Source organism: Protopterus annectens, chromosome 4.part0, assembly GCF_019279795.1.
Source record: "Protopterus annectens isolate FY-2018-M chromosome 4.part0, PAN1.0, whole genome shotgun sequence".
In the NCBI taxonomy this organism is placed as follows: Eukaryota; Metazoa; Chordata; order Ceratodontiformes; family Protopteridae; genus Protopterus; species Protopterus annectens.
Window position 1 is genome coordinate 1,326,192,492 of NC_056733.1, and position 24,782 is coordinate 1,326,217,273.

Here is a 24,782-nt window from a genome sequence, read left to right on the forward strand (position 1 = left end):
AGTTGCCAGCCCAGTACCCAACTTTCCACAGAAGGTACACATATGCACACACTCACACCTAGGGCCAATTTAGAGTCTCCAATCCATCTACAGCATGTCTTTGGGATGTGCGAGGAAACTGGAGCACCCGGTGGAAACCCACACGACCACAGGGAGGACATGCAGACTTTGCACAGTAGGCACCCCAGCCAAGGATTGAACCGGAGAACCTCTTACTGTGAGGTGGCAACGCTAACTGCTGCACCACCGTAGCTACCCCTAGTTGTGTTTCTGGTAATGACCTCCACATATGTAGGCATGTGTGATGTGGGCTTGGGTGGAGGAAGAGGGGAGGTGTGCATGCTGGCAACTCACTCATTGTTATATGTACTGACTGGCGTGAGAGAGAGCATGGATTCAAGGTTCTTAAAGGAGTTGCATCTCTCACACGTTGCATTTTTGTGGACTAGGAGTAGAGGTGTTGGTGACGCTGTCCACATATCTTCAACAGACACTGCTAATACCATTAGCAATAGATTATTGCCTGTGTGTACTTTACAACAGGCCATGGGTAGTCAGTGGCCTGACAGATGCTTAAATTTCAGATGTTATTACCATTGTGGTGTCTTTCTAAGGTAGAACAGTACCTGACAGTGTGAGATAACATGGTGTATTGAGTATGCTGCTTTGCCAGGTATATGGCACTTTCCTGAGCCGTAATCCTGCTATTAGGCAGGGCTGCAATAACAGACTTACAAATGCGACAATGTACAGCTACAACAAAGTAAGGCTCATGCTACTGCACCCTTGGAGTTCACAGCCTCAACCATACTCTCTGTATGCACTCTTTGCAGTGAAGATGTGGGTGCCTGTGCATGCACAGAAAACCTGTTCAACTTTGCAGTAAGTAGTTTGGCATTGTAAGGCTACAATGCCATCAAACAACCACACAGCAAATGGATGTTGTGTGAAATAATGTGGCACTACAGTTTGGTGTTCTGGGAACCTAAATGTATAGTAGGACCTACCTAGGATATGCTGTAGGGACAGGAACATCTCCCAAAGGTGGCTACTCCTCTGCAGTAGGCCTCAAATCCATGTCACGCAGATCACCTCCATTGCTTTGTTGAAGGTTAGGCTGCTTGAATTGCTTTGAAACTGCTACCTAACATGGATCACTGCCACTGTGGACCTTGCTAGAACAACCTTGGACATCAATGTCACCTGACATTTAACATTATATTATGATGCAGCAGCTATGTTCCTAATAACTATCAGGTCAGTACACTAGTCAAGTCCTAGAAACTTTGGAACACAAGGCATAATGCATGCAAAACTGAATTGATTTGTCTGTTTGCTATTTAAGACATCTACCTGGAAAAGGCTACAAGCCTACAGGCCCTTGCATCATCTGGGACAAGTGTGTGAGTCAACAAACAAGCTGTGGTGTGCTTCTTATCTTGGCAGTGGTGCTAAGGTTTTGCTTCTGGTGAGAGGAAAAACAAGCTGTGTTGTGCTTCTTATCTTGTGAGTGGTGCTAATGTTTTGCTTCTGGTGAGAGGAAAAGAAAAGGAAAATTATATCCCAGCAGAACAGAGCTGTGGTGAGACCAGCTGTTGTAATAGCCAGGCAGTAGCCATTTATGAAAGTCTCCTGTTTTCAGCATTCTTCACAAGGTAATTCTTTGTCTTCAGTAAACACTGCTTGATTTGTGTCTAACTTCAGAATAGGTGCCTAAATACTCCATCCTTAACTTTTCAGGGTGTGTTTATCAGTTTCTCCTCCAGTGTTTGGCATTACTCTGTACAGACTCAGACAACTTGAGTGAAATTTTACCTGGGAAAGTATGATGAAACTTACTCCAATACTGAGTTGCACATGGGGCAACAAGCCTGCAGTGACAAGCACTGTCCCCATAGTTGCAAAACAGATGCTTGTGACATTGATTGATATTCTCAATACAATTGTTTAATCAGAAAAAAAGGGTTTGTTCCCATGGATATGACCTTTCCCACTGTGACTGTTACCACATTGGTGGATATGGGCATCCTGAGGCAATGTAGAAATTGCCTCATGTTTACCAACAACCAGTTCATTCTCAAACAAACTGATATAGTATGTGAGAGATGTATTTACACAGAGAATGTCACTGAAGGCAAAGCTCTCACATGACAGTACTCCTAATGTCAATAAGATAGTTAGTAGTATACACACCGCACCCATTACACACAATTCAAAGCAGACGTGTGCTGAGGCACTGAAATAAACTTTCATAAATCGCAAAGACCTCATAGACAAAGTGCAGATAACAAGTACCCTCAGCAGCCCCAAATGCACTCTGCAAAAACAACACACATATCAACACATAGAGCTATATCTCATGGACGCTCAACCTGTAAGCCCATAAGGCAAGCTAACACACAATCCAACATTTTAATTATTGCAGACTCCATTGTGAGACAAACTGATGTCCCTCTCACCAAGCTGAGTAAGGAGAAAGGCACAGTCATTTGCTTATAAGGGGCTAAGATCCACCATATTATGCGTGCACTCATGTCATTGGACCACAAGTAATGCAAATTCAGCATGTCAGAGATGTAACTATATCAGCACCCTGGACTGCAGGCTATCTTGCACGCCAGTCAGTACATATGACAATGAACAGGTTGTCACCCTAAACACCTCACCTACCACCTCATCCAAACTCACATCACACATACCTACATATGCGGAGGTTATCACCAGAAACATGCATACACATCAGAGACCTCCCAGACACAAACATAAGCATGCTACTCATAATACATCCACTGCAGAACACAACACACATAATAGTTCTTGCACCAGTGTCTCACCTGTCAAACCCTTAAGGAAGAACACTAAAAGCAACATATTAGTCATAGGCGATTCCATTGTGAGATACACAGATGTCCCTCTCACCAAGCTGAATAAGGAAAAGGTCACAGTCAGCTGTCTTTCTGAAGCCAGGATCTGCCATATCACACATGCACTCACGTATCCCCAAAACAGGTACTGTTGTGACTGTCATATTACATGTTGCTGTGAATGACTTGAGATGTATCTCTCAAGAGATATATGACTGAACTTTCGAACTATGGGCCTCAGGCAGGTATGTCCCTAGCCTTAAGCAGCATTTTACCTTCATCTAGGATGATGCCTCAGTACAAACAGAAAATAACTGACTTCAATAATTACCTTAGTTTCTGGTGTCATTCTAAAGGGATACAGTATTTGTAAGCCTGGGATGACATAATCAACAGACTTTGATGCTTTGCCAGAGATGATCTTCATCTGTCACCCCTGGGATTTTAGCTACTGGCCAAGGCTCTTGCAACCCCCATAGTGCCCTTTTTAGACCACGTCTTAAGAATAAAAGTCTAGACATGAAAACCCCATATAAAAAAAAACCCTCACGGTTATGCTGCTTAACGAATGCTGTCTTAACATGAAACTGCACTCACTGGAGGCAGTCCTCACCTTGGAAGACTTACACACTTGTGCAGTCTGTAGGGAGCATCCCAGCCATATCAGGCTACACCTCCTTCCCCATGTTCAGACCACAAACTGAAGGCATGAAAACTAAAAGAGCCGGTGTATCGATATTTATAATAGATAAATACAACTCCAGTTTGGTTAAACAGTAGGATTCCCTGGCAATACATCAGGTGCAATTAACTGTTTGTAGGACACCTATTCAAGTTATAGCCAGCTACAGACCCCATTTGTTAATCAAGACACCTGCTCAGCCAATTTGGATCTGTTTGAGTCAATCAAGATAAATCCGAACATCCTGGCTTTGCGTGACTTTAACTAACCATCCATTGATTAGGTAAATTACTCGTGCTGTAACTCACTTTCCCAAAGGTTCCTCAACTTTAACTCCAAGGCACTGGACAAGCTGGTTGACACCCCCACAAAGGGTATCAACATCCTGGATCTGGTGCTTACCAATATGGGGGAGCCAGTCCAGCACAATCACTGTGAAATCTTTCATAGTGATATCTGACCAAAAATCTGTCTCATTCAAAGTAACTATCACACTATCACCACCCCCACAGCAAAGAAACAGTTCTGCAAAGCACATTATTATTTCTTACAGGATGGTATAAATAGCTGCACTGCACCTCCCCCCTCAGATGGAACTGGCAACTATGCTGAGTTCTACACCAATGCTTTATAGAAACAACTGTTTAACTGCATTGACTTGGCCATACCTAATAGGAACAAAACAAGCTCCAGAAGAAAATCAAACCCGCCTAGTGAACAACTGCTATTAACAGGCTTTACAATACATGGAATAAATTTCAGTGTAAGAGTAAGAGGGAGGGGGCCCTAAACTGAAAGCACTCCCTCCTCAGCTTAAACAAGCCAATAAGACTTCTTGTGAGGTCCTCAAAGGCAAACTATGAATCCAAATTATATTCCTCAACTAAAGACAATCATAAGGTGTTCTTTAATTATATCCATTACCTAAAAGGACAGGCCTAGATTTGTGCCAAACTGGTAGCTAATAATACTACATATACTGAGCCTGTGGACATAGCTAACCTGTTAGCTGACAGGTCCCTGTGACATGTACCTCATGACATTTCTATCACTTGTCCCCTATCTTGCATCTGTAGAGAGCAAGTTGTAAACACCCTCTCTAAGGCCAAAAACACAACATCTATGGAACCCGATAACATCTCAGGCTGCATCTTACATGTGCTCCAACAAGAATTAGCAACACTATTGAGAACTCTTTTCAACCATATTATAAGCACAGGCTTAATTCCAGATGAGTGAAAAATGGCCAAAACTACTCACCTGCACAAACTTGATGCTTCCATGACACAGGGAACTGCAGACCTATTAGCCTGACTAGCCTTATCTGTTAGGCCATGGAGTGAATCACCATAGACCTTACAAGTAAGATACAGCACCAAAAGATGCTGAAAAAAGCACAAACTGTTGAAACAAACACCAGACCATGGAAATGCCTCAATAAAACACCAAATTGCAGTAAACATGTAATAGAAGCACTGCAAGTTGTAAAATTATTCTTCCAAGTAGAATCACAAATGTATTAACACAAAAGAGTAGCACTTTCGTCCCTTCATCATGAAGAAACTTCATCAGATCTTACCTGTTTACTGCAACGTGATGTTTTATTGAGGCATTTCCATGGACCAGTGTTTGTTTCATCATGGACCTTATCAACAAAGATGTAGGTAAGCTCCAAACACTTGTCACTACTCAGTTTGGATTTGTCAGCGGAAGATAATGTCTGTGAAACATTGTGGACTTCTTCAAGACAGTCAAACAATTTCTTTTTAGGTCTTCTTTTTTTGCTCACATTAAATTGTACCTGGGATATTTGGGCGACTTATTTGTGGCATGGATAGGACCTAGGCACGAAATTTAAATTTTATCACATTTCTTAATGAAAGTACTAGTTTTCTGAAATTTACGGCTAATATTGAAACATATGAGATCCCTTATTTAGCTGTATTAATTACTAGATATAAAGATGGATACATCAAGTCTTTTATATTCAGAAAACACACATATTCAAATACTATGTTACATTTCTCTAGCAGTCATCCAAAGCATGTTAAATGTGGGATTGTAAAAGGGCAGCTAGCTAGAGCTACCTGTATGACATTTTTTTGAAGACTTTTTACAGGAATGTAACATTATGGCAAAATGTTTTTAGATAGGGGCTACTCAATACGACCTGTTCATAATATCCAGCAAGAAGTCATTGGTAAATGAAAAACAGGGATATATAAAACTATCTTAAATATAATAGAACAAGGTAACTCAGTCCAGGTAAACCCTTTTTTAATAACAGTAATGACTAGTACATCTGTCTTTAGGGCTGAATTTAGAGAAGAAATAGCAATGGTAGATGAAGTAGAAGGTTCTCATAATAATTTCATCAAAAAGGATTTTTGCCCTTTTGTCTGTACATATTCAAAAGATAGCCATATTATACAGGATGTAATGAAGAAAAATTGGACTATTCTTATGCAAGAATTAACTATGTATGACACATTTGGCCTATGCCCTGACATTGTTTTTAGAAAAAGTAACAACATGAAAAGTCTGTTGGAAAAACCTAAAAAAAGTATGCAAGAAGGACATATGTCACTTTGCGGATTATGTCAATAATGTAAACGTTATGAAAATCTCAACAGTTAAAATAGGGGGTAAGGTGATAAAAATCAATGGGAAATATAGTTGTTACACACATGCAGTTGTTTATGCTGGTCTTTGTTGTCATTGCAGCGCTTTTTATATAGGTAAAACACAGAAAACTAAGTCAACGTATATATGAACATTTTTATGAAATAAAGCAAAAGGATGAAAAAAATGCATTATATAAACATATCAAAGCTAATTCACATCACAGCTTCAAATTTGTAGTGTTACAACAGGTAAAGGGTGAAATAAGAGGTCGTCCTTGGAAACTTTATTTAGAGGATAGAGAGACCTGGTGGCAATTACATTTAAATGTTCATTCCCCACCAGGGTTAAACGATATTATATCCATTACAAGTAAGTTGAAGCTCAGAACCTTTGATAGACAGGTAAACACACATGCATTTATTTATATATATATATTTTCAAACATTTTTTCCCTATCTAGTAACAATCAGAATCTTGTTGATATAAATTATTGCTTATATAAATGCTTGTTTATATATATGCATATATTTGTTTATACTTGTATTTATGTAGTGTTTTATAAAATTATTTATTTATAGTACACTAATTTTGCATATAAATATATTTATTAATGGTTAGTCTAAGAACATTGATCCTATTTTTGTTTTTATAAATTTTTATAATCATGGTTTTGACAAAAGTAAGAAATTGGAAAGTATTGTTTTAAAAGTCCACTTAGTGATGTAATGAAGTGATTAAATTAATTAGGTATTTCATTGGTTGACATTTTAATTGGAATGAGTATTTTTTGAAGGGTTGGGATTTGTAATACTGTCTGATGAAGTCTGGTGATAGACACCGGATGAAAGCGCTAACCTTGTTTCAATAACATTTTATACTGACGTATTTCTATTGGTTCCAGCCTTGTGTGTGTATTTTGGATTCTTCAAGACAGTCACCAAAGCCCTGGACAAGGGGAAATCTGAGAGTACAGCCTACCTAGACATAGCCAAGGTGTTTGACACTATCTCCCAGTTAGGCATCATTGACAAACTCACTCAGCTAGGTATCAACCCTTATATCATTAGATGGGTCATTAACTGGCTCAGTGATAGAACCCATATAGTCAAAACAGGGGAATCCACCTCCACCAATATACCTGTAACCAGTGGTGTTCCACAGGGACCTGTCCTAGAACCTCTACTGTTTGGAACCTAGTTCTCCAAAGTACAAGCTAAAACTAAAGGTCTGTGGCTTACAAAGTTTGCTGATGCCTGCAAACTGGGAGCAGACATAGAATCTACAAATTATGTCAACATCCTACAAGAGGGTCTTACACATGCAAATATTTGATGCCAACGTCATGGCCTTAACCTTAATTCCAAAACATGTATTTTCATCCCTGTCAGTATGTTCAATGTTCCTGCTAACTACCACATAAATAACAAAACACGAAGTATGCACTCACTGGTGCGAGACCTGGGCACATAGGTTGACAGTAACCTTAGCTTTGATCAGCATGTCTCCACAGTGGTAAGAAGGGCATTCTATAATGCTCACCTCATAAGTAAGGCCATTGCATCCAGAAAATGAAAGAAGTTATAACCTCTCTGTACTCTCCTCTCATCAGGCCAATAATGGATTACAACACCTTTTTTGGTATGCACATTTCCAAGCACCTGCAGCAGTTGGAGAGACCATAAAGGTTCCTCACAAGGATAATTCAAGTTCTTCAGCATCTCTCCTCTGTGGATTGTGAGAGATCACTGTCACTTCATTCTGTTTCATGCAGACTACTCATAGGCGATCTATGCCTTGCATATGAGACAATCTTTGACCATGCTTTATTTGAAATGCATATCCGAAAATCAAATGGTACACGGGTTACTCAATCTAAAGACCTTAACCTTGTATGCAACAGTATTAGAGCATGCTGGAGGGTCAGATTTGTCTCCCAGTGGTTACCGCACCTTTGGAACAGACCCCCACTTCATGTCAAACAGAGGACCTCGTTGCTACTTTTCAAACACAATGTGGACAATTTAATGTGTAACCGTAAATTCACACTGGGGGTTCTACCTGTGTTCTTCTTGGGCCGGGGCAATTGTTGCTGATCTTGAAAATGAGGGTAGAACTTGGCTAGGCTTGTAACACCCCGAGGTCCATTAGCCTAGTAACTTCCTAAGATATGACTCAGTCATAGTCCATGTGGGAGTACATGACTTGTGACATACCTCCCTAGACTATACTTAGATAGTTATTTGTGGTCTCAGAAGACATCTGTGTGGTCCCTGGCACATGACTTAAAGGCACAAAGAGCAAGATTATTAGGCCTCCTATGCATTGAGATCAGCTAATTCACAGGCAGGGCTAAAGGGGGAGATGTCTCTATGTAAATCAAAACTTAAGATACTTCAAGGCTGGTTAAACAGGACAATGGACTTGAGCTGCTTCTGGTTAGATTCACAATAGGCAAAATCCAATACTACTTCCATGCAAGCTGTAAGGTCTCTCTATGACCCAGAATACCCATACGATGTATGTAAACTTATTAGAAACACTAACCATCCAACCCAATACCATATTCATCAGTGACTTCTATTATCCCACTGTTAACTGGGAATCCTATATGACAACAAACATACTGGCACAGACATTCCTGGCTTTTGTAAACACAAATTCATTGGACCAGATAGCTGATACACCAAACACGGGTGCAACTATATTGGATCTGGTCTTCAACAATATGGGTGAGTGATGCACAACCCCATACTGAAATGTCTTCCCTGGTAAGGTTTAAACACAAATTGGCTTCCGTTGAAGTAAACATGAGACACGGACCTCTAGCTGGACATGGAATATTCAGAAACTATTCTAAGGTTAACCTCCAGCTATTAGTTGATAAACTAGCCAAATTTCAAGCTCCAATAAACACTGATATCACAGCACCCTCTGCAGCAGTGTTCACAGAAACCCTGTGCGAGCATGTTAATAGCTGCAAAGAGACAGCCATACCCACCAGGGAGAAGTACAGAACTAAATGAAAATCAAACCACACTGGTGGAATCACAGAATCAATAGGCTGTATAACAGAAGGAAGAATTCATAGCAAAAGGTAGGAAGTGCAGTACACAGCAGGATAAAAGTACTGTCATCAAAGTGAACAAAAGAGAGGAACAATTAAGTCTACGAAAGCCAGAATTTAGGTGAGTTCAGACTCCCAGGCCAAGGATAACCACAAAGCATACTTTAGCTATGTCTGCAACATCAAAGGCAAGCCACAATTGTGTGCATATCTCATTGTAAATGGAACCACTTATAATGAGGCAGAAGAAAGAGCAAACCTCCCGGCTGATAACTTGAGCCCCAACTTTACCCCTCTCACCCCTCAACCTTCCCTCAGGAAATACCATCAAATAGAAGTAACCCTGCTATCACCAGGAAACAGGTCCTTAATGTTCTCTCTAAGAACAAGTGCACTGCATCAATGGGCCTAGACAATATCCCAGCATGCCTTCTAAATAGCATGGAACATGACCTTTCATGGCCTCTGGAATTATTAGTTCACTGTAGCCATCAAACAGGCTTTGTGCCTCATGAATGGGGAACAGCAGCAGTCATCCCTCTGCACAAGGGTGGGCCATCTACAGACCCTGGAGTCTCACTAGTCTGATATGTAAAGTCATGAAAAGAATTATCATGGAAATAATCAATAGAGATGTAGTACACCCAGAGACACTGTACCAAAACCTAGTTTGGTTTCATTGAGGGCAGATCATGCTACCCAACCTGGAAAACCTATTTGAGAAGGTAACCAAAGCAATGAATGAGGGAAAAATGGTTCACACTGTCTACTATATCCTGACAAGGCACGTGACACTATACCTGCATCAAGCATTGTTAAACTCAAAATGTTAGGTACAAACTAGTCTGCCAGCCTGTGGATAGGCAAGTGGCTCACAGACAGGACCCCAGGAAGTTAGCATAGCAGAGTCCACCTCTAGAAACAGGCCAGTCCAAGTGGACTCCTTCATGAATCATTCCTGAGTGCTCGTCCTAGGCATTTACTTGTCTGAAGCAATGCTACTGTCAATGGCCTCTGGCTGACTAAATTTGCAGATGATTGCAAATTAGGAGCTGTCACTGAGTCTGTGTTTTGGGAAGTCATCGACCCCTGGTAAGTATCATATGGACAGTGCACCTCTAACAGTTGACCCAGTAGTGAAGGACCTAGGGACACACATAGATAGTGATCTAGCCTTTGACTAAATGTCTACAGTAGTGGGGAAATCATTCTATGTTATGCAACTTATTAACAAAGGTATGGCATGTAAGTCCAGGGAAGTCACTGTTCCAATGTATTCTGCATTCATCAGACCTATCATTGAGTGCAGTGTCACCTTTGGTATGTACCAAGCCAGGCATATCCAACAATTGGAACATCCACACAGATTCCTCACTAAACCAATACAGAGTGTACATAAAATGTCCTATGCAGACTGTGTCAAGGCCCTATCCCTGTATTCTGTGTCCTACAGCCTTTGAAAGGGAGACATATGCCTTTCATACAGGGCATTGTCTGACCCCACTGTGGACCACCTGCATAGTCACAAAACAACTATCACCAGAATTACCCATTCTACAGACCTACACCTTGCATGTGGTATAAATAGGATGTGCTGGAGAGACAGGTGTCTATCCTACAGACTATGCCCTACAACCATGTGAAGCAGAGTTCCACCCTTATGTAAGTCAAGTGTAAGTTACACACTTTGCCCTGAGTGAGGCTTGAAGTCACAGCCTTGGCATTGTTCTAGTACTGTGTTTAAGTACCACATGCTAACTGAGTGTGCCACTGGAAATGGAGGGGGAACAGGACAAGCATCCCTGGTTTGGGACCTATGTCTCTAACTGACACAGTGAAACTATAAATGGTTCATTTCCCAGGCCCCTGCTTGTAAGTGTTTCATCTCCCAAAACCCTGCTTACCTTGTCAGAGATTTTGGATGCATGCCTAGGCTTAAAGAAGCCCTTGTGTTTGTTAGCCTAGTAAACACCTATGAACCTGTGGACCCATGAACCTATGCTGTATTACCTTTCTGATGACATTTCTCTCCTGTGCTAACATTCAACCTGTGCTGTAATGTTGATGGGTTGATTGTAGATGTGTACCCATCGGTGTGTCCATAATCCTGAAAGTGAAATGTAAACATTTCAGACACATTTTATTGTGTGACTCCATAGTCCTTACAACAGCATCTGCCATAACATATACATGTTATGCTATACATATTCTAAATGGTAAACTACAATATGTGTAAATGACCAGTACAAGTAACATGTCTACAGCATCAATGGATTAAATGAATTCATATTAATGTAGATAGCCACTCTGTGCATCACACACATAGCTTTATTTCCCTGCATCTATGAGAAAGATGATAAGGATGTGACACAGTTATCATCACATGCACAGGGTGTTGTGTGAGGGTGCAGGAGGCCTAGGCTGACCCAATAGGTTGGCAAGCGTGTGTGTGAGTCAGGAAGGGAAGCAGGCAAGATGGACCATGGAAATGTTGCATGTGTGTCTGTAGGTGCCATCAATGTCACAGCGGTGCATGAGTGTCTGCATAAACACAGCCGAGATCAGTGCTAGCCCTATGTATCGGTATGTTGTACAGCTGTGAGCCACGCATGGTAGTGCTGACAGTTCATTGTCTCCACCATCAGACATGAGAGCTGGCACTGCCAGGAGTTGCACTGGCACCACCACGGCCAAGGTCAGATGATGTGATACTGCTGAGGGTGACTGATATCTGCTTTAGAATGTGTCCTCCACAGTAGTGCCTAGGACCATGAGCCCATGGCCTGCTACATCTTGGTGTGGACAGCACACTCCCCCCTGAAACATGATTATTATGCTTTCAATATATGTAGTAATACACCGCCATTCAGCATAGCACAGCATTGCACAAAAATTCTTTAAAGAAAAGAAAAATTGTGGATACAGGAAAGTGGTGAAATGGGGTGCAAGCAGGGGGAAATGCAAAGTGAAAGGCAAGTAGGTATGTGCAGGAAGCGTGTAGGAAAGAATCATAGCTATCCATTTCTTCAACAGCAACAACTTTGCACTTTAAAACAGTTTCAGTTGAATTTGGACTTCCACCCCCAGAGAGAGAGATGGCAACAACATAAGTGTGTTGTCAACCCAATTGGACCAAATTAAGTGTGTCCAGTGAACACGTGTGTGAAATGGAGAGCTATGTATGGGACAATAGATTTTTTGGGACAGGTGCCTTTTTTATTTATTTATTTTTTTTTTTAAGGAGAGAGTGGCATGCTGTGGAAGGGGCGTATGTATGTGTGGGGAAGGTAAGTTGGGAAGGTGAGGAATCATTTGTAGACAGGCAAGACATACAAGACAGCAGATAGGGTTGGTGAGGGACACAAGAGGGAGGGAAAACACCTTGGTTGGGGAGGGAGTTGGGGATCCCGGTCCCATGGACATTAGTTGGGGAGGGTGTTGGGGGATTCTGATCCCATGGACGTCAGACACAGTAACAGTGTGAATCAAGTCCTCACCAATGAGACTTTCTGCACTGCACCTTCACTGTTCCTGTGAAGGCAGTTGTCAACACTGGCACCTGGGGAGAGACTGCCCCACTAGGATGGACAGCATGCTCTCCATCCAGCATAGGCATGCACCAACAGTTTGGCACACAAGTCTATGCACCGTGCTTGGCAGTTGGTCTTAGGTGATGAATGCACCCCCTCCGCATACACCCCCAGAAGGGGGCACACCCTCAACCTGTGCGGTGGAACTACCCAATGGAGTAGGTAGTGCAGGGGCAGCCAAGGGAGTGCCATGAGGCTGCGGCCCAGATGTACTGGGCCCTGGTTCCTCGGCTAGTGGAGCCAAGGTAGATGGATCACTGGGAACCAGCATACCTTGTTGCTCTGTGGTAAATGACATATAAACATAAAGGGAAAATAAACATAACCCAACAAACAAATGTAATTAATAATATAAGAGAAAACAATAATGAGTAATGGAAACAAATTGAAAATAATATAATGAGGAACACAAAAATAAATAATGTAAATTAAAGTTTTTTAAAAGCAATGCAATATTAAATTATGCATAAGGCCAACATAAGTTGGCTGGTATCAGATTTGAACCCACAAGCAGAAACTACTGGAATACTGAACATTTTATTTGAAAAAAAATATCAGAGCACCATCTCCTTTTACAATTTATTGATTTGTGTTGTTTCAAATCTTGCATTTACACACATGGATAGCTGTCAAGGACTTCTGTTAAATTAAACATTTACCCTATTCATTCACTGAGTGCAATCTACAACATATTTCAGACAATGAGCAGACCAATACATTAACTAATGGTCGGAAGCTATGCTACACAGGATTGCATGCTTACTTGCTTTAACTTGCTGTACTAATTCAGATATGCACTGACACATTAATAAAACTCTTTGATGTCCCAGGTATTTCATATATGACTGTTAAGACTGCAATAACTTTATTTACTTTAATTTGTTATTAAGTTATGCATTATGTTATTATTTTATTGCATTTCTTACATACCATATGCTTGTCTCATACTTGCCAAATGCCTTGCATGGGACTGGACATTGAAAGCCCACTCTTCTGCAGTTGTGGTAAGAGAAGGAAACCATTATGCATACCACTTTTGCAAAGATTCAGCTTGTATATTTATAAATTACTAGAAAACATACTTACATATCTGTGGAGTGTGCCTATCCCTTGCTTCTTGGATCCAGGTATCTGAGTTCCCCTCTTCCTATGATACAGGTCATAATAGTTGTGACGACACTACTCACCAGTGTGTGGGGGAACCAGTTGCACTAGTCAGGCCCCTGGCCAAACTATCCCAGGCCTCAGACTTATACTCTGAGCCATGGTAGTCACCCTGCAGCAGCCAAGGTCTGTAGTGTTCTACCAGGAGTCCAATGAAAACCCTTGACTCCTGCACACCCCACCTTTGTGCACTAAATCACAAACCTTCCCACATGACAGCAGCCATACCCACAGTCAAAGTCAGGCGCCAAGGAATAATGTGAAATTCCCAACTATTGCCCTTAAAATAAACTGCATTCCCACCCTTGCACATCATACTGTAACTTTCAAAAAATGCGTTGCATTACTTAGTATCATGCAAACCCGCACAATCCATATTGAAGTGAAGCTTAACAGTGCTCAAACAGGCAAATACTATCTTTAACTATTTGGTTAGCATTGTGCACCTTTTTCTAAATGTAGCAATTATTTAATTTAAAGTCAACCGATGTTTCAGTCACCTAACACAGTTTCAGAGAACTATATGTAAAAGGTATTGCTGTCCATGACTCGATTCTGTGACCTACTGCACTGTAGGTCATGACTCAACCTATCTAGCCACTGAGATAGGGAAGGAAACTCCTATATCTTCAGATATACTGTGAAGGTGCCTGTCAGCATAGTGCAGCTTCACTGCATGGGTTTACATGCCGATAAGCACTGCAGAACTACAACTGAATGCAACCAGTTTCTATTCTTAGCTGTCCAGTGGACATCTAATGCATAAGTACACAGCATTATGCATAACTAAATAACGCAGTGCACTTGCAAACAAGCATACAAATATAAAAAAAAATTGAAACTGAATACATCCAATTTCTATTTTTAGATGTCTAGCAAATGTCTAATGCATGAATGTGCAGTGCTAAGCATAGCTAAAATAATGTGGTGCATCACGCAAACAAACACATAAAAATTAAAAAAAAATTAAAATTGAATGCATCCTGTTTCTATTCTTAGATGTCTAGCAAATGATTGAAAAAGCTGTTGTGAAAAGTTAAGCATAGCAAAATAGCACACTGCACCCCACAAACAGGCACATAAATGTAAAAAAAAAAATTTTAAATGAATCCAATTTACTGAAATACAATGTGTTATAGACCTTTTCATTAAGGTTAATGGGCTGAAAGGTATGTGGCTGTGCTGTCAGTCTTACACAGATTCAGTATCCATGTCGCTGTGACCTCCCTTAAGTGCGCACCATAATTAATATGTATGGTGCACTTCCGAGGTAGAATCATGGCCATGTACATGGATACATTCCATGTAGGCTCTACACAGAGCCTATACAGACTTTACTGAAGCCACAGGAATGTTTTTTTCTGCATTTAAAATTACTTTTAACATTCCATGACAGGATTACCCTGCCTCCATGAAATGAAAGTCTGTGTAGTCCTTTGGAAAGATAGCCTGTATTTCTGATGCAGAAATATCTCTGCTAAAACAGGTATATTTTCTGCACTGAAGTTTCTTACTTTAGCTTTAATGTCTACAGGTATACAAGATATCTATTTTATTTACTAGTATCACAAATATTCTTCTAAACTGAATGCTGCACACACACACACACACACACACACACACACACACACACACACACACACACACACACACACACATATGTTCTCCATGTGATTCAGAGAACCACTGTTGTTCTCTGAAGACTCACTTATTTGTCATATATCAAGTTTCCAAGTTTCCAGAGATTATGGATAAACTTTACTAGCATTTCTGTGTTCTAAATAAAGTGTATTACTTCCCGTTGTCTGTATTACTCATATGTCTGTCAGACGATTTAGTGGACTGTAATGTTTAAGATGACTGATGGTTGCCTATGAAATTATTTTATCTTATTCATTAATGCTACCTTTTATTATAGTCACTGAGCTACCACTTTTTGCACACTTAAAACACATTTCTTGCTCCCCATCAACAGTTTTAGCTTTGATACCAACATCATAGCATTTTACTTTGATGCTTCCCTGCTTCACTCCATTGATGCTTCTCCATTCAATTGATAGTGCACCCAGCCTTAAAATTTATATCCTTTGTGTCAACCACATTTTACTGAATATTTTGCTTTTTCAGCTGTACATTGTGGATGTCTGTGTTTTATAATACAATTTACCATTTAAAATTGTCTTTTTAGATTCTTCAGTCTTCTGATCATCCACTGTATCAATCTAATTCTAGGGTATATTCAATAAACCATACACAATCTGCTAAGACTGTGTGCATGTCTTGCCATGACATAGACATGGTAGCACACTGTTTTGTATTCAGTAAGTGGCTCTACATGATGTATACACACATCAATATAATGAAGACAGCATTAAAAAATATTTTATATGTTCAGGCACTATAGCTTGTGACATATGAGAATATAATATATGTTCTGCTGACAGTATTTTATGTGCACAGCTGTATGCATTGCCTATCTACAATGAGTACCAATCAGTAGCCTGCAAAATGCAAACATCCTGATGATGCTTGCTGATTATGAACTGTTGCAAAGAAATCTCTAGCTGCACAAGTGTCAGTAAACCTAGGTAGGCCGCAACTGTGTTTTAACAAAAACATCCAAGGTGTTGTAGGCAGATAGCATACCAGAGCTGAAATACAAGGCATGCTGATTACAAACTGTTGCAAAGAAATATCTAACTATATGTGTCAGTAAAGCTAGGCTATAAATGGGTTTTAACAAAAATTAATAAAAAAACCCCCAAGGTGTTGTATACCAATGCAACACTAATCTTTAATTGAAGGGCATGCCATACAGTCTACAAACAGCAGTGCAAATACTGCCACAGCAGACACCCATGCAGTCTATGAGTAGACAGGCAATAAACAACTAAGTCAGTGGAAAATACAGACACACATAAAAGTGTGTCAAACCATACATTATAAGCAGCAGCAATCAAAGCACTAAAACTTGTATTAAAGGCAATCACCCAGATTTAATAAAGCCTACATGGTGCTGCACCATTTTGGATTAAGTAGGTGGTACGCACCATGGCACAAACAAGGTAAACACAGCGGCATGCTAATTACAACATAAGCAGCTGAACTGTATGCTAATCAACCAATCTAAGACAGAGGAGCTATTCAACGAGCTATAAAGCAACCATGTAGACTCAGTGCTGTTTTTCTCTGTGAATTCCAAAACCTACTGGAACACAGCCACAGAAAGCAGTCTACACAGAAACAATGTTAGGGGCTGCTGTTGCTTTAATTCATGTGTATGTGCAACAGGCTGAAGTCTGGATTGCTTCTGCTGTTATTAGACCACAGCAAAGAAGGAGAAGAGTTTTCAGACCATGTTTAACTTATCATAACCTACATGATGTGGAAATTGTAGAGTGCTACAGGGTGGATAGAGACACACTACAGAAACTCTGCAACCTTTCTTGTCCTCAACGCAGACCCAGGGCAACCAAGGGGAACCAATACAATTGGAGACAAACTTATGTGTAGCACTTAGACTTTTTAGCTACAGGGACATGCTGAGGGTGTCACTATCATCCAGGATCATCCATCAGTTTCTGAATGCTAAGCTCCAACATGCCATTGACCACATATATGTTCACAGTACGTCTGAGGACAGGGCCAGAAATATGCAGGAGTTCTACCCTGTAGCACACTACCCTGAAGTACTGGGTTTCATAGACTGTACACATATAGAAAGCAAGGCACCACCTGGTGAACAGGGAAATGTCTACATAAATAGAAAGGGCTTCCACTCAATTAACTGCCAAGGCATGTGTAATGCTAAGGGAAGCATCTTGAATCTGTATGCTGGCAACCCAGGCAGTTACTACGACTCACATATCTGGCCTACCTCCCAACTGTATTAGATGTTCACAAGGGGTGATATCCCACAGAGTCATTTACTACAACACCCATCAGAAATGCACACACTCCTGCTGAAGAATGCTAAAATGAGGTACATGCTCAAACCAGAAATAACATAGAGTGTGTGTTTGACCTGCTGAAGTCACAGGTCCACTGCCAAGATACATCAGGGGGAGCTCTGCAGTACAATCCACATACATGTACTGAAATCTTCACCATCTGTGCCATGCTTCACAACATCATCCTGAGAAAAGAGCTTTAGCAGGACCAACAAGGGGAAGGGGCACACATCCCACCACCAGTGGCAAGGTCATCACCACTGCATACAGCTGAGGAGTCAGAGGGGGAACCAGCAGCTGCTGTAGGCAAAGCAGACATAGGTGTGCTCAAGATGCCTTCCCATTGGCTACGAGACAACTCATACCACACTCACTCACCACCTAAGGGGCTAAAATCTTCATCCTATGTAGATACATATAGTAAAATTGATGTCAGACAATGCTGACAAAATTTACCTACCAATGTAGGGCGGCGGCGCAGTGGTGCAGCGGTTAATGCTGTCGCCTCACAGCAAGAGGTTCTCTGGTTCGATTCTCGGCCAGGGTGCCTTCTGTGTGGAGTTTGCATGTTCTCCCTGCATTCGCGTGGGTTTCCTCTGGGTACTCCAGTTTCCTCCCACATTCTAAAGACATGCATCTGGAGCATTTCTCCCTGGGCCTCCGCTGAAAACAGGATCTGTGGAACCTAGTCGGACTTTCCCAGTCAACAAATGTTAAATAAAATATGTGTACTCCTAGCATGCAACAGAATTAGCCCTGAACTAAAACTGTAGCAACTGCTGGATTTATAAGGTGAGTATTGAACCTGGAGTGTTAAAACAGAATTGTGTAATAATACAACTGAATGGCATATCCTTGCATGTTGTTACTTAGTAATGTAAGTGAATGATGGATGATTTGTACAGCAATGACATTAACATGTGACAGCAGAGACTTATGTGAATACATGTGTGCTCTATCAAGCAACAGGCTTCAGGCATCAAAGATTCACACATTCATACTTCACAAAAGTACTGATGGTCTCCAAATGTCCTCAGCTTGGCCTCATACTTTTGTACTGGAAAATCATTAAAGAGAGAAGTTAAAAAGTAATGAGACACTTTCAGTTTCAGACTTCATAATCCTCAGAAGATTCTTAAAAATACTGATGCAAAAACTGTTTTGATTGTATCAACTGTCGAACTTTGTAAGACGAAAATATGTCAAAAGTACAATTAGCAAAACAACATCACAAACACAGCTATACAAAGCACTAAGTCAGCTATACAAAGCTTATCTGTCCCTGAATCTAAAACATAGAAAACAAGGATATGGCAGAGTTATAATCAGTTGCTCATGGTGTTGTGTGTGTGTGTGTGTGTGTGGATGGGGGGGGGGCCTAGGCTGACACAAATGGTAAGTGAGTGCATTTTAGTAAGAAAGAGAAACAGGCAAACGTGGATAAAGTAATAAATGGTCACTGAGATAGAATGAGCTTTAAGCTTCATTGCTGAAACATGTAACTGTCATGTGTGTCTGTATGGGCCTGTAAGTGAAATCAGTGTGCGAGTGTCTGCAAGAACACAACCAAGCTCTGTGCTAGCTCTACATCTTGGTATGTCAGACAGGTATGAGCCATGCATGGTAGAGGTGGCAGTTCATCGTTTTCATACCTGGCCATGAGATCTGGCTCTGCCAGGAGTTAAACTGGCACTACGATGCCCACGGCCAGATGCACTGCAGCTACTTGAATGTGACTAATGTCTGCTGGGCCAGTTCTCCTCATGAGGATGCCCAGGACCATGACCCCATGGACTGCCATGTCTGGATGTGGGCACCTCAACCACTGACAGAGCAGTGGAAGTAGTGCCACTATGGGAGAGTAATCAGGCATGGTTAAATTAGCTAACATCAGATGATGTGGCTGACCTACGTCCATGTGGATGCTATACCCCTCCCAGCAGATGTTCCATCACAGATACTGCCCATTACAATGTGTCATTCATCTGATCCATTGAATTGGCAACGTGGTAGAGGCAATGATTCATGTCAGCCTGTGTCATGTCTACAACCTTAAGCATTTCTCGGGAGGACCTATTGGAACATGCCTATGGTGGCCCTAACATACATTGAGTGGAGTGGGAAGACACACATGGATCAGGTGGAGGATAAACAGCAGGTCTCCTCCAAGCACTCCCAACAACCCTCTTGCATGGCACCTCACCCACACTTTGGCAACTGCCAGAGTTAACAAACACTAAAGCCACAGTAACCACACTGCCCTGATTGAATGTCTCACCCTCCACCTGTCCAGTATCTGAAGGCTCACTACAATGGTTTGACATAGGCCTACTGGCTGTATCCATTGGAATTACAGAGGGTGGCTGAATTTCAATCTCAGTGTTAGATTTAACTTCTGCACACCCTGACTGTGCCCCTCATTGGCCAACATCATCATTAGAGTGCCGATATACTGACATCAGGTGGTAAGAGTCCTACACTTCCACTGTCAGCAACAAACACAGAAAATAAATTAATACTACACTACTGTAGTCCAATATATGCTAACAAAGTAACAGTGATGCCACTATTACAGACAGTACAGCAATACACACAACAGTTCTGACACCCACATCACATATATGGATAAATTAAATATTTCTTTGAACTGCTCATCAGTACTGACAAAAATGTTTGGCTTACCATGTGCAGATGATTGTAGGCTCCCTATGGAGCAAAATGTAAGGACACCATAATCACAATTAACAGTAACACAGGGGGTTAAAATGTTTGCCCATTATATCTACATTAACAATACTTTTAACAAGAACTTGGATGACACATCCACCCCAGGCTCATGTGTAATCGACCAGAATGTGTTGTTAACCATACAAAACTACAACTATCCCCCCCCAAAAAAAATTATGTTAAACATAACTTAAGTATTGCTGTCAGTATTTTACTATACAAGAAGTATTTAACAATTGAGATAGGTAAGCCTACCTGGAAGTTCCTGCTGGGATGTACTTGTCCACCCTGAAGCAGCAGTACCAACATCAATGACATGCTGTTGTGCACTTTCCACTCAGTTGTCTGGATCCATGACAGTGGGACAGGAAGTCATTTGGCATCAGTGGTGGCTCTGTAGCAGCCCCCCCTGGTAGCTATCCATTCAGGAGCCACTGCAGCTGCTCTCCTCCAGGCTGATGAAAGCATGTCAGTGGCCCTATGTTGCCCCTAATAATATGCCTTGCTCAGGCCACCTACTGTGTTCACTGCAGCTACTCTCTGCTGCCAAATTTGCATTCTGCCAGACATATTACCATGTCCACTCTCAAGCAAAAAGGTATCATGTCACCTAAATGCTTCCATTATGACTTCATTATAAAGGTCACTGAAGGGGGGTTTGCAAGGATTAGGACACTTGGGTGCAATAGTCTTATGTGATATAAAACACAAAAGAAGTATAATGGACATAACAATCATATTAATAAAAGTCCTGCTTAGATATAACACATAAAATATAATATTTCAATATTACCCACTGGGGAAAAAAATTAAGATATTCAAATATAAAAAAGGAATTATGTGGTTGTAATATATTCCAATCACACACAAAACAATGTTGGATCCAAAACAAGGAAAGTAACAATAGCAAATTTGTTAATGACAATACAGAAATTGAACTTGGCTCCCCCACTACCAAAACAACAGGCAAATGGCATTTTTTGCTAACAAACCATCAGTGAATTGCTAGAAGTGCTATCAAATAAACTGTTCAAAAACCATGTGCACACATTTACCACAGAACATTCAATTTTATGCACTTGCCAGTCATGTCTACCTGTGGCCAGCACTCCCTTAGCAATGTCTATGAACCATCCTAGAAGGCTAACACTCCTGTGTCATTGACAATATAGGACATTTACATTGCACTTTAATAGCAATAGAAAAATGTAAAGAGAAAAACAGTTGTAACATTAGCACTTGTGATGACAGTTAATAAGGATGTGCATTTGAGAAAGAAAATGCCCTGAAAACATGCCTAAGCCATCAGTAAACCTCTAAGAAGTGTATACAGGTAGAAGTGGCATAGATAGATAGATGGATAGATAGATATATAGATAGATAGATAGATAGATAGATAGATAGATAGATAGATAGATAGATAGATAGATGCAGATATATAGATGTAGCTATAGATATTTAAGGAGCATATCCAGTATCTAACTGAAAATGTAAGCATACCTTATCAAGATCAGTGCAGATAAATCCAAAGTAATATCTTCTTCTGTGTTATCCACAATTATCCACAAAAACAAGTCTCTTCACCTTTAGGTTCCCTAGCTACACTGTTCCATTTTTAAAGTGTAGATTTAGGGTAGTGAGCATGGTGAATATGCAAATGAGGTATGAACTCATTAGAATTGCTAAATTCCAAATATGTGGCTATGTGTAGCTGATGTAAACATAGTGCATGAACTATGTTTATACAGTGTTTGTTGCTAATGAATTGCAACTGTGAATGATTATTGGTAGAGAGAAGGAAAGCATAACCACATATCAGGCTCCCTTACCTTCATTTCTTGTCAACTGTATATTATTCCCATTTAATATCCTCATACATTTTAAGGACAATGATACAGAATGCCTTACAGACTGCATGCCTCAGATTACTTGTGATTAAAGACAAGCACGAGCAAAAAACACAGACAGATAAGACAGAGCTGCATTTATGCAAACAATAGTCATTAGTGGTTATGTAAACACTCAGTGCACTACATCTGAAATTAATTCATTTAAAAACAACTGTCATATGTTTTGTTAATACTGTGGATGAAGTTGCAGTTGCTTGTATGTACAATTTATGTGGCAAAGAGGAATAAGACATCATTACTGTGTTTTGAATGTTCATTGGAGTGAGAGCTCAAATCCAGACCTGTGAAAAATATTTCATGTGTACCAGCATATAATTTTGAGATGCTATTTATTTAACAGATTTACTTTCTTCTCTTCTCATAATTTCACCCATTTTTAATGCCAGTGTTTGTACAGTGCGCAGCTGAGTTCAAACTGGGAAAATGTAAAAACACAACAAATGTCAAATTTAACTTTGTGGTCTCAGTTGCACGATGCTTAGCATGTGCAATCCTGGACTAGTGGCCCACACAGGAAGCACACAGAACACCTGCAGACAAGGTGCAGACATTCTAAATATCAAACAGGATACATTGTTACAGTTGTTGCTTTCCATCACACAATACCACTAACTGACATTGGTTGGTGGTTAGCAGGGTTCACAACACCTACAGCCATCAAACAATTGCAGAGAGGAAGCAGACAGTCAACAATTTCAAACCGGATACATTAGATTAATTCTGTTGGGCAAAGTGCAAACACAGTAAGTGACATTGCATGAAGGTTAACATACAGAAGTTAATAATGAATAGCCAGTTATTCAATTATTATTTAACTATTCCTGTGGCAGTAGGTGTAAGTGTAGGGCTGGAATAAAAATGGTCCTGGGTTCTATAACAGGAAGGCAGCATACATATTTTTACTGTTGTGACAGTTTAGTTTATAGTAATGAACAGGAACATGTCAAGTGTTAGTTCAATATTCCTGTGGCAATGGCTGTAAATGCAGAGCTGCCATACACATGGTACTGGATTCTAATACAGGAAACGTCAGACATATTTACTGTTGTTCCATTTCACATTATATTACATATCACGTATAACAATTTATACATAACTATAAATATTTGAGTTGATATGAATTATGTGTATGAGGGATAAAACTCTCTTACTGTATTTTGAAGGTTCAGAAGTATGGCTGAGGGTATACTGTCTACTATGTTTCTTAAATATAATTCTGTTATCTGGACTTCGATGGCCTTCACATTTAAATAAGATACATACACACGTGAATATATACATGTATACATATATATATATATATATATATATATATATATATATATATGGGTTCATATCAGATAAACGACACGTTGTTCCATCGACAGCCGGCAGATGGACTTCAATTAACCGAAACGTCAAAACAACGAAAACTAACATAAACGAAACTCACTCAACCGACAAGTCTAAACTACATACTAGCACTAAACAACACATACCTGCAAAGTACAATCACTACCACAGAAACACATACACAACTACATACATACTCGCACTGCTACCTACGATATACACCTCATACACTCCACACCACAACAACAATAATTAAAAAACAAAACAGATCCCCACTCAAAACACCACACACACAACACAAGCAAACCAAACTCCTACCAAAGCAACACTAAACCTGACATACACACCTATCGACAACCCTGACCCAAACCCTAACCCTAAGGTCCGTCACTCTCGCACACTCACCTAACCCGCGCCCTAACCCTAACTCACTTAACCCACCCCTAACCCAAAAGATATCACTACTACACACTTACCCGACCCGAGCCCTAACCCTAACTCACTTAACCCACCCCATCCCCACAGACCGTGTACATCGCACACTTACCTTACTCACACCCTAACGTCCGTCACTACTGCATACATACACATCCCTTACACATTTCGTTTACCTCCGCGTCGGTGTCGGTTGACTGACTTTCGTTGATTGAAGTTTTCGTTCCTTTGACGTTCGGTTAACTGACATTCGTTGATTTCAGGTTTCGTTCCTTTCACGTTTCGGTTACTTGAAGTCCATCTGCCGGCTGTCGATGGAACAACGTGTCGTTTAACTCATAGGAACCCCTATATATATATATATAGATATAAAATGACCTTGCAGGTGACACACATACATTGTTAATGCCTCAGTCTGTCATCTGTATTTATAAATGAT